Source organism: Lutra lutra, chromosome 13, assembly GCF_902655055.1.
Source record: "Lutra lutra chromosome 13, mLutLut1.2, whole genome shotgun sequence".
In the NCBI taxonomy this organism is placed as follows: domain Eukaryota; kingdom Metazoa; phylum Chordata; class Mammalia; order Carnivora; family Mustelidae; genus Lutra; species Lutra lutra.
In genome coordinates, this window is record NC_062290.1 from 83250954 (window position 1) to 83262418 (window position 11465).

The window sequence follows — 11465 nt, forward strand, 5'->3', positions numbered from 1 at the left end:
GGCTCCCCTCCGCCCCCGCCCGCGGCCCTCGCCGGGCCCTGCAGTCTCCCAGGGCGCGACCCCGTGTCCCAGCGCGGTCGGCCCGGGCTCCCGCCCATTTCCCGGCTGCCGAAGGGCGGGGGCGGGAGCGGGGCCGCGGCCGGGCCGGGCTGCAGGAAGCGGCGCATTGTTCGCGGGCCGCGGCCCCCGGCAGGGAGTTCCCGGCCCCCGCACGGACATAAAAGGAGAAAGCAGCGCCCGCGGAGCGGCCGGCCGGCCGGCGGCCCCGCGCTCCGCTGACCCCGGCATCCGCTCCCGGCCCGCAGCCCGGGAAAGAGGAGCGCGCCCCGCCCCTGCAGCCCGCCGGCCCGGGTTCGAATCCCGGCTCGCCGCCTCCCGAGCCTGCTTTCCCTCCTGGTAAATGAACACCCGCCGCTGGACGCCTACCTCCGGCCCCGCCCCCTCCCGCTCGCTTGTCACTCGAAAAACCCAACCTGTGCTGCAGTCCCCGGAGAAGAAAAGGTACATTAGTGGAACTCACACTGAAGGGGGAATGCTTTACCCAATAGGGGAAAACTCACCCATGTAGCTTGGGGGACACCCCCTTGTGCAAATGGGGCTGCTTGGGACGGGAGCCCCAAGGAGACCTTCTTCGGGGTGGAGCTTTGCAGGCGCCAGTGTGGGTGGGGAAACTGAGGGCTGGAAGGGCACGTCTCGCTCAATGCCATCAATCACAAAAACCCGCATCAAGTAGATGTTATAAATCCAGAGTCTTTCTCCGGGTGCGTAGAAGTATGGCCATTTTTGTGGTTGTTATTGATCGCAAATGTGACCCAGTGAACACCGTGGACTGGTGTGTATCTTTTCCAAACCGGCTTTAGGCTCCTTACTCATCTAACCCTCACATCCCCTCTGGAGGGGGGCATGAGTTAACAGAGGCCCAGAGGTACAGTGCCCAAGCAAGTTGGGGAAGGTTGGAGGTGGGGGTAGCATGCCCTTGGTCTGTTTTATCTGTTAATCCCAGCAACTCTGGCACCATAATCTTGGGTGGGGACAAATTTGCTGGAGGGTTAAGATCTAATCAAGGCAGGAAAAAGTAAGGGCTTAGCAACCCCACCCCATTCCAGCCCACCCCAGCCCACAACGCTGAGCTTTGCCCTCCAGACTTGGACGGTCCTCTTTGCCTCGCTGGGAAGGAAAAGGTGGAATTGTCACCATTTCCACGGGAGCCCAGAGAGGTTAAGTGACTTGCACCAGGTCACACAGCAAAATGGCTATGAAGCAGAGGCTCTCCACCACAGCCTGACCTCTCCTTCCAGGGAGAACGCCCTCCCTGAATCCTTAAATTTGGGGGGACCTGTCCCAGGGTGCCTTCACCGCTGGGCCAGGAGATTCTGATTACGGAGAATCGGCCTTCCCTCTACCCCTGCCCCCGCTCAGCCCTGGAACCCTACACCGGGGGTAATTGACATCAGATGCGGCTGTGACCCAAGGAATGCTCCCCAGGAACCTGGAAGCATTTATTGTCTGGAAGAGAATGCAGGGCCCACTCTAGGCTGCCCTCCCTCCCTGACTGTCTCCTCCCCAGGCGGCTAAAGGTGGATAGGGGCCCTGAGGAGGCTCTGGTGCTGCCCCGGGGGTTACTGCCGCCGGCCCTGATGAATGCAACTGCTGAAAGCGCCTTCCTGGCTTCCTCCTTCCTGGGGATACGGTTACAGGGGGCCAGACTTCCTGCCCAGCCTGCCCAACTTCACCGTGTGGATCTGCAGGCGCTCTGGGCAGGCAGCTCCGCCCCCTACCCCCAGCTGGGACACTGGCAGCCCCAACTCATTCAGAGTGCAGCTCAAATGTCACCTCCTCAGGGAGGCCCTCCCTGACCCACTCTATAGGAGCTAGCCCACCTACTGGCAGTGTCTCCCTCCTACTCTGTTCAGTTTTCTTTGTATCACTTATCTCTAGCTGGTGGCCTCATTTGTTTTCTTGTGATAATGTTTATTTCCTGCACACAGACCCCTGCCTCCCAGAATGAGAGCTGTGTGAGGGCAGGGACTTGGTCTTGTTCACTGCTGTATCTCAGGGTCTAGAACTGTGCCTGGCACATAGTAGGTGCTCAGTAAATACCGACTGAATGAATAAAGCAAGAACGACCCCCACCTTTGGCCTCTGAACTTAGAACTTGACCTTGATTCTCTTCTCAGAGCTGAGATTTACCATCCCTGATCTCCTCCCTCTGGTTTGTCTGGGATCCTCCACACTGATACCACATCTCTGGATTTTATAGCCTCAGGCTCTCATCTGGGCGCTCATGCTGACCTCTGACCTCGCCTCTTTGATCCTCTCCCCAGGCTCTGCCTGGGAACTTTGGGCAAGTCTCTTGTCCTTCCTGAGCCAGCAAACTTCTTTAAACAAAAGGTTATAAAACAAAAACCTACCGTGTACTATAGGTTAGCTAACTAAACATAATGAAAAATAAAAAAAGAATAATAAAATAAAATAAGAAAGCAAAAGAAAGAAAGAAAAAAGGTTTATATGGGAAGCCCAGGATATGAGACATAAAAAGGTCAAAGGGCAGGAAGGGGACCGGATCCCTGAGTGCCTAGTCTTTCCATGTCTCCAACACACCTTTGCAGATTCCTATAGCTTTGGAGAACATGGTTTGGAAGCCCCAGACTTGATGATTTTTCAATCTCTCTTAGCTTTGTAGTTTCACAACTCCATGACTTAGATGTCTAGTCTTAAGCACTCACTTGGTCATTCATTTACTTGTCTATGAAACAGTAATGGGCCACAGTTGTGTGCTAGCTTGCCCTAAACCCTGCTCTCCAATGTCTCGTGTCCAACTTCTGATCCCCTTTCTTCATTCAACCAAAAGTCCAGGAGGGTAGCTCATGTGCCAGGATCATGAGATCTCAGCGAATGTGGGCAGGGCTGCCACTGGCCAAGACCTTAACTTTGTGTGACTTAAGGAAAAATCACTCCCTTTTGTGCAGGTGCAGCCTTGCAGGACCCAGCTTGACCAGAAGACAGTGCCCTTGAATGAAGAAAAGAGTGACTATGTTCTTGGCAGACAAAACCCCACATTTGGTTGTGGGCTGGTCAGGTTTCAGACCCCTTGTGTAGCCCATAAATGTCAGGAGTGGCTCCATGGGTGTGTGATTGGTCTACTATCACTGTCTTTAAATTTTAAGTAATTTTTAAAAAGAGGCTACGCATTTTCATTTTGCACCGGACCCCACAAATGATGTAGTTAGTCCTGATTCTATACAGAGTTCTGGTTAGATAACAGCAGCCCCCAGTATATGGGGGTCCTGGGGGGAGGCAAGCAAAGACCCAAGAAAGATAAACTATTTGCTAATGTGGCTTGGGGAGGTCTGGTGGGGCAGAGACTAGTCTGCCAGCTCCCAGCTGCATGAGGCTGGACATATTCTACTACGGGGGAATCAGGTGTGGTCCCCACCTGGGGGTGCTCAGGAGCAGGGAGAGAGATGGGCATGAGCATACATAGAACATGAGACCTTCAGAGCAAGAGGAAATGCCGCTGGCCTGTTGGAAGGGCCCAGCCACAGCAGGTGCTGGCTGAAATGCTGGCTGAAATGCACGCAGTGCCCCAGGGGCTTTGGAGGAGCCCTCTCAGAGGAGGTGACAAGGAGCCTGACATTAGGGACGAGGAGGGTTTGAATCAGGAGGGGATGAGAGGTGCATTCCCAAGGTCAAGTCCAGCCTGGGCTGGAAGAGTGGAAGGGTGGGAGGAGTGGAGAGGAAGGGAGCGAAGGGCCTTGAATGCTGAGGTGAGGGGTCTGGACTTCACTCTCTGGGTGGTTTTGGGAAGCGCCTCCACTCCAGCTCGAGCACATCAGTATGAATCTGTTCTTGTATCCTACAGGAGACACTTGGGATTTTGTTAAAAAAAAAAAAAAAAAGACATTGCCTCTAAAACAATGTTTGAAAGCCACAGCTCTTAGGGGTGGAAGGCCAGAGAAGCAGGTCAAAGTCCCCCTGCCAGCTTCTGGCTCCCATGCAGGGCTTGCGCTCTTTATAGGGGAGAAACTGCTGGCTCTGGGTCACAGGCGGTTTCTAGAACCCAGGATTCCTGCCTCCTAGATCGGCGGGGTGGGGGTGGGGGGCGGTCTCTGCATGCTGCACTTGCAAGAACTCCTATTTACAGGCCCCTAGGGAGGCCCTTTGCCCATGTGCAGGTCTCCCCATGTGTCTGCATCTGCTGCCTGAAGACGCTCCATTCTTCCTCCCTTAGGGTCCTTCCTGGGAAAAGGTGGCCTATGCTGCCACCTGGTGGCGATGCTGAGGTAGGTGATGTACCGCTTCCCTACTCTGAAGCTCTGCCACTGTCCTGGTCCAGACAAAGGGTCCTGTGCCCTGGGGTGGGGGCAGCCCTGTCCTTCAGGACTCTGGGACTATTAATGGTGGTACAGCCCACCCCAAATCCATTCTTCCTCTGTCTTACCCCATCTCAAGGACTTAGCACCCTAATTGTCTAGTGCTTGGTGTTACCCCTGGCTCCTCCCACTCCCTTATTCCCCAAATCCAGTCTGTCCCAAGTACTGTCAAGTCTGCCTTTGAGGTGTCCATTGCTCTCCATCACCAAGACCAAGGCTCGGGTCCCACCACCCTTGTCCCCCCATGCACTCCCCATGCTTGGCCCGCTGCAGTAGCCAGATTTGGTCTTCTCCCCACTTGTTCTCATGCTGCCCCCCAAGGGGATCTCAGCGAAACCCGCAGCTAGTCCTGTCACCCTCTGCTTGAAACTACCAATGGCTTCCCACTGGCCCCAGGTCACAGTTTAGCTTTTTTTTTTTTTTTTTTTTTTAAAGATTTTTTTTATTTATTTGACAGAGAGAGATCACAAGTAGACGGAGAGGCAGGCAGAGAGAGAGAGAGAGAGGGAAGCAGGCTTCCTGCCGAGCAGAGAGCCCGATGTGGGACTCGATCCCAGGACCCTGAGATCATGACCTGAGCCGAAGGCAGCGGCTTAACCCACTGAGCCACCCAGGCGCCCCAGTTTAGCTTTTTTACCAAGGAATCCCTCTGGGAACTCTCCCCTGCAAACTCTCACGTGTCCCCCCTCGGCCTCCCTGAGTTGGGCAGGACAGCACAGTGGTGACAGGCCTAGACTGCAGTGGGCCTGGCTGCCTGCTTTCAGATGTCACCTTCTTCATGTACCCTCCGGGCCCCTTAAGTCAGGTGAGTTAACAGTTTCCCTATCTGTGAACCACGACTGACAGCAAGAACACCTGCTTTGGAGGGTTGTCCTGGGATTGAGCTGCACGACTGTGGGAGGCATTGCAATGACATGGGGCCGACTGCAAGGCTGGGGAGCCCAGTCTGTGCCTGAGATGCCCTCACTTCGGACACTCACTGCGAGTGGGTGGGAGCTTCAGACTCCCCTCGGGTTCAATCATCTGCTAAAAGACTCACAAAACTCACTCGAAAATCTTTCGCTCATAGTTATTATTTACTCTGGGGAAAGGATACAGATAGGGTCAGCCAGGGGAGGGGATACGTGGGGCGGAGTCAGGGAAACTCAACTGTGCGGACTCCCGAAGGGACCATGTGGTCAGGGAAGGTGTGTAGCTTGCCGGCCTCCGGGGGGACATCGGGCAGAGGAAGGTCTTAGAAGCAGCAGCAGAGAAGTCAGGGAAGCAGATTCCGGTTTCGTGTGTCCAAGGACCTTCCAAGAATGAAGGCTGCCTGGAGGGGGTGGGGGGGGCGGGGCAGGGAGAGGGCTCCAGCCCTGCCTGGTCAGCTGCAGGGACAGGGACCTGTCTGGAGGTCCCAGCAGGGCTGAGAGAGGGTGGAATTAGGGCTCCCTCCCTACCCCAGGCTCTACTGGGCCCACGGTGGCAGTGGGGAGAGAGGGGTTGGGGAAAGGGGAAGGAAAAGCCAGCCAAGGCGGAGGTCAGCAGAAAAGGGGCAAGAAGAATGAGGAAGGCCTGGCCTTCCCAAAGCCTCTGCAGGGAGCTGGGAATCAAGCCTCGTTATGTGTTCTGAGGAACAGGGCGCTCCCGGGTTGGGACAGTTCATGTGGGGAGGAAACTACTTGAATTTGGCCTCATGGGTGGATGGGGCAGGCTCGGGGCCCAGAAAGAACCACGCCCCAAACACCTGCTGGAGAAGGAGCCGGGCCTTTAAATCATCACACGATCCCAGGAGCCCGGGATCCTGGCTCCCTCTCCTGCTACCTATCCTTGGGCAATCTCCTTCCCTCTCTGGGCCACCGTCCTCTGATCTGTTCAACGGAGGTTTGGGCCCAAGTATCAGAGGCCCCTTCGACAGAGAGGCAGGCAGGCTGGGGCTTAGAGAGGGGTGGGAGGGTGCCAGAGGTCAGGCCAGGGCTGGTCTTGGTGGCGTCTGTCCGCAGCCTAGGAACCAGTTCCCCTCCCCTCCCCAAGTTCTCTTCTGCCCACCACACTGACCACAGCCTTCTCTTCTCCTTTTCTATTTTCAGCTCTTCTGGGGTTCTGAGGAAGCCCGGGCCGGCGCCAGCCCAGGAACTCGGTGCTGCTGAGGCAGGCCCAGGGCAGTGAGATGTGCAGAGTCACGGGCTTTGGAGGAGCTTGTGGAGGCCTCCTTCTGGATAAGGGGCCTTTCTCAGGCCTGGCCCGGACCCACCAGGGAGCGCTGGTTCCTGCTGAAGCCCCAAGCATTCAGGAGGCCACGGCCCGGAGGGTTTTGGGGAGGAATGCAGTCCTGGCATGTGGCCAGGCCCGAAGGTTCACCTTCATGAAGACCCAGACAGTCTTGGGGCTGTGCCTGGCTGGGCAGGGAGCCTGCAGCCAAGGGCTCAGAGGCTGGACTGGGGCTCTAGTCTGACTAAAACTCCAGTCCTGTTCCTCACTATAGAACGTTCTATTGCAGGAGGCCAAACCCTGGCTTCCTCCTCTCCCCTTGGCCTTTGAGGGCCTCCTGCCCTTGCTCTCAGAATTGTCAGGAAGGATCGGGGTCATTGTGAACAACCTTTACCAGAAGGGCACCCAGAATGCTTCTTGTCTCCTTTCTTCCCTACCCACCACCCCTGCCTGGCCCTCCCCCTCCCCCAAAGAATACGTGTTGCTATGAGACAAACAGTAAGACAGACAGAGAGACAGGGAAGTGCTGCTCTGAGATGGTGTGGAAAGCAGTTAATTTCCTTGTTTCTGCAGGTGGCTTCTGGGGACAGGTGTCACTTCCTTCCATCTACCTCCCAGCCAGGCTGGTACACAGACCTTTCTCCTCTGGCTTCAGAGTCTTAGGTCTCTAGTCGACAGTGTCTCGTTCTTGCTCCATTAACTCTAAATGAGCTTTGGCAAGCCCCTTGTGGTGTCTGGGGCTCAGTTTCCTCATCCATAAGACAAGATGACTGGCCTGACAAGATGATGGCTCCTCCCTTGATAGGGAGCAGGTGGAGGGGATGAAGGGATGGAGGCAACTGTGTTCAGGGGAAAGAGCTCCCCAGCCAAGGCACGGAACCTGAAGCTGATTGCACCAGAAATAGAGACAGAGATGGAGCGGGACGGAGTCAAGAAGAGGGAGTTAGCAGTAAGAGAGATATTGAAAGAGGAAGAGCATGTTCCAGACAGAGATGAAGAGATAAGGCCATCCACGGACAGAGGCAGAGATAACGGGGAGGACACACACACAGAGAGAGAGAGAGAGTGAGAAACAGAGATACAGAGATACGGAGACCAAGACTGAGAGATAAAGACAGGAACAGGGCAGCCATAAAGGATTAGAAAGAGATCCAGGAGGGTGAGCAGGAAAGACGGCAACAGAGCGTTCTGCTTCCTGGGGGTTAAGCAAGATTCTGCTGTTGCCTACACTGTGCCCCGGTCTGGTGGTCACTCTTCTGACCTTCGGATTTCCTCTGGCCCCCCGATCTAAATGTCCTCCAGACATCATGTCCTTGGGGGTAATGTGTGCAGAGATGAGAGTGGCTCAGGCTAGGGGCGTCTGAGGCTTCATGGCCCCAGGGCTTCATTAAAGGGTAGGGATAAATGGTGGGGAATGAGAGATGACTGAAGGTTATTACAGGCAAGAGGATGCAGTTAGGGTTGGGAGAAGAGCAAGGAGGTGGAAAGTCCAAAGCAAAATTTCCCCATCTTTCTTTTAAGGAGGCATTAACTCTGGGTCTGACTATTTAGGGACAGAGAGGAAATCTGGTAGTGAGTCAGGGTTGGAATGCAGATATTAAGTGTTGGAAAGAAGGAGATACAAAGGGAGAAAAACTGAGCTGGGCGGCATGGGTTTGGTTGAGTTGAATTATGTTTGGTTGGGTTGAGCATAGTTGGTTTGGTTCGGGTGGAGTAGAATTGTGTTATATCATGTAGGGGTGGGTGGGGTGAATAAAATTCAGTTTGATTGGATTGAATGGAAGATGGGTTTGGGTTTGGTTGAGTGGAGCAGAGCTGAGCTAGTTTGCCTTGAATCAAACTTAGTAGACTTAAGCTGAGTTGGGTTGTGTTGAGTGGAGTTGAGTTTTATTGAACTGGATTTGGTGGGGTGAGTGGAAGTAAATTGAGTTGGGTTGACTTGAGTTGAATTTAGGAGAGTTGTGGTGGGTTGAGTTGAGTTCAGTTCGGTTGGATTGGTGTGGATAAGAAAGTTAAAAGACTCCAAGCAGACAGGAGTGAAGACGAACCCAGATCCAGCATAGTCTAAATTATGTTGCCAGGGAAGGAAATGAAGTGAGATACCAAGGAGACACCTGGTGAGGGGAGATATGCCAGGCTGCGATCTAAGCAGATCTGTGAGCCTGAGATGGTTTGGCATATAAATGATCTATTTCAGTGTTTCCCAAACTCTTTCCTCTCTGCACTTCTTCTGGTGTGGAGGTTAACTAAGGCTTTGATTTACATCTTGCCATCAGAAGAATGGAATACCAAAATCTCATTGAATGTGTACATGTGCGTGTGTGCATTTGTGTGTGTGTGTGTGTGCTTTGAAAAAATACCTCGAGGTGATTCTTAAATGCCTCCCTAGTGAGGGTATCTCCTGTTGAGAATCAATATCCCATGGAATTTTTTTTCCAGCTTGAAATGTATTTGATTGAAATGTATTTGACATGTAACATTGGTAAGTTTAAGGTGTACAACATGATGATTTGATAGATTGTGCGTTGTGAAATGTTTACCACAAGAATGTTAGTTAACAAATCTATTACCTCACCTACTTCCTATATCTGTGTGTTGAGAACATGTAAGATCTACTCCCTTAACAACTTTCAAGTATACAACACAGCGTTACTAACCGTAGTTACCACAGTGTACATCAAATCCTCAGAACTAACTTATCTTTAACTGGAAGTTCGTACACCTTGTCACCCGTTTTCCCCACTTGCCAGCCTCTGGCAACTACCAGTCTGCTTTCTGTTCCTGTGAGTTTGGTTTTTTGGTTTGGGTTTTTTTTGTTTTTTTTGTTTTTTGTTTTTTTTTGTTTTTGTTTTGTTTTGTTTTGTTTTTTAGAGGGGAGAGGGGTAGAAACAGGCTCCCTGCTCAACACAGACCTTGACACAGGGATTGATCTCATGACCCTGAGAGTATGACCTGAGCCACCCAGGTGCCCCAGGTGCTTTTTTCGATTCTACATGTAAGTGAGATTAGACAGTATTTGTCTTTCTCTCTCTGACTTACTTCACGTAGCATAAGTCATCAAGTTTGTTGTTGCAAACGGTAGGAATTCTTTCTTTTTTATGGCTGAATAATACTCCGCTGTGTGTGTGTGTGCATGCTTGTGTATGCCCTGTAGAAAGAGAAGTGGTTCTCTTTGTGTGAACCCCCGGCAAGATTTTTAAAAAGGAGAATGGAGGGGGAAAGCAGAGGCCAGAAGGTTTATCCTGTTAGTCTCTCTTTTTTTTTTTTTTTTAATTTTATTTTTTTCAGCATAACAGTATTCATTATTTTTGCACCACACCCAGTGCTCCATGCAATCCGTGCCCTCTACAATACCCACCACCTGGTGCCCCCAACCTCCCACCCCCCACCCCTTCAAAATTCTCAGATCGTTTTTCAGAGTCCATAGTCTCTCATGGTTCACCTCCCCTTCCAATTTCCCTCAACTCCCTTCTCCTCTCCATCTCCCCTTGTCCTCCATGCTATTTGTTATGCTCCACATCCTGTTAGTCTCTTAACCCCACTCTTGGGTGGCAGCCCTCAAGAAAAGGAAATATAGCATTTATTGAACACTGGCCATATGCTGAGTATTTTCATATCCATCAGACTTTTAAATCATCACATGACCCCTCTTTTTGTAGTGGAGAAATTGTGACCCGCAGAATTAAGCAACATGGCCAGGGTCACACAGCTAATGTGATGGAGACCCAGGTGGGTATGTCTCTAAAGTCTGCATTTTTTCCTTTATGCCAAGGGAGCAAGGGACCATCTAAAGTGCATGGATGTGCGGCAAAAGAGGCAAGAAAGCCTGAGGAGCTAGAGCAGGGTGGGGGTGTACTGGGAGGGTGAGGAGGGGAGACACTGAGGGAGTGGGCTCCCAGGGACGCCATGTTTGTCAAAGGCTGGTCATGGCACCTGTAGCCTCGGCTAGGAAGCAGGATTAGGTGCTGGTCTGTGGACCTTCAGAATTTAGGAATTGGGATCCTCTGAAGGATCTGGGTGGGGGGTGGCCTTGCAAGGTGACTCCTTCCTCACCCTTTCTCTTCTTCCGAGGCTCACCTCCCTGGCTGAGAGCTCTGTGAGAGCCGAAGTTTCTAGCAGCCGGCCTGGAAGTTGACCCAGACGCCATCTCGTGATTATTTGTAGGATGGGTGGTGTGGAACTGAAAAATCACAGGACAGCGAGGGCCCCTCTGTGCTCTGGCTGCCCGGAGGAGAGAGAGCCCGTTGCTGTCCTGAGAGGGGGTGGGGGAGGGGAGCAGGCCTGGGGACTCTGGGCGCCTGCAGAGCTGCTGTTTCTCTCCCGCTGTGGGCAGGCAGCTGACCAGTCCTCACTCACCACCCAGTTCTTTCACGTGGTCCTGTGGTCCTGGCCGCATGGCTGGGCCTCTTTCCTCCCAAACCTGTGGGTCTCTCTCTCTCTCTCTCGCACACACACACACACACACACACAGCACTGGGCAGCGCAGTGAGAGAGCCTTGGGTTGGCTGGAGGGGAGAGTGGTCTTTGGTGGCTGTGGGGTCAGGACAACTCTTCTCTTTCAAGGTGTTCTGAGAAGTTGGGGTCCCTGCAGCTCCCTCGTTGGCTCCTTCATTCTTGGCTTACGAATGGGCATTTGCAGGGGACCCAAGATCCAAAGAAGCCAGAGTCTGAAATTCTGGAGCTGCAATTGGACAACTAGAAGACCATAGCCAGTTCACCTCATCTCTCTGAGCCTGGGTTTCCTGTAAAGTGTGGGTAACATTCCCTTGCAGGGTAATGGAGGCAGTCTGAGGAGAAAAACTCACAGTGTTTGTAAACTGTAAACTCCTGATTGTGTGCATGTGTATATATTAAATATAGTCATTCATTTATTATTATTTTTTGGCTCATTGGTTTAAAAAA

General features: G+C 52.7%; 1 long non-coding RNA gene across 1 annotated transcript; it reads left to right on the plus strand.

The window, feature by feature from the left end:
• The first annotated feature begins 212 nt into the window (after positions 1–212).
• On the plus strand, positions 213–9364 carry LOC125082843 (uncharacterized). Its single transcript, XR_007122118.1, has 3 exons — positions 213–501; positions 4232–4283; positions 6443–9364. It is a non-coding gene; the product is annotated as an uncharacterized LOC125082843 (long non-coding RNA).
• The last annotated feature ends 2101 nt before the right edge of the window (positions 9365–11465 follow it).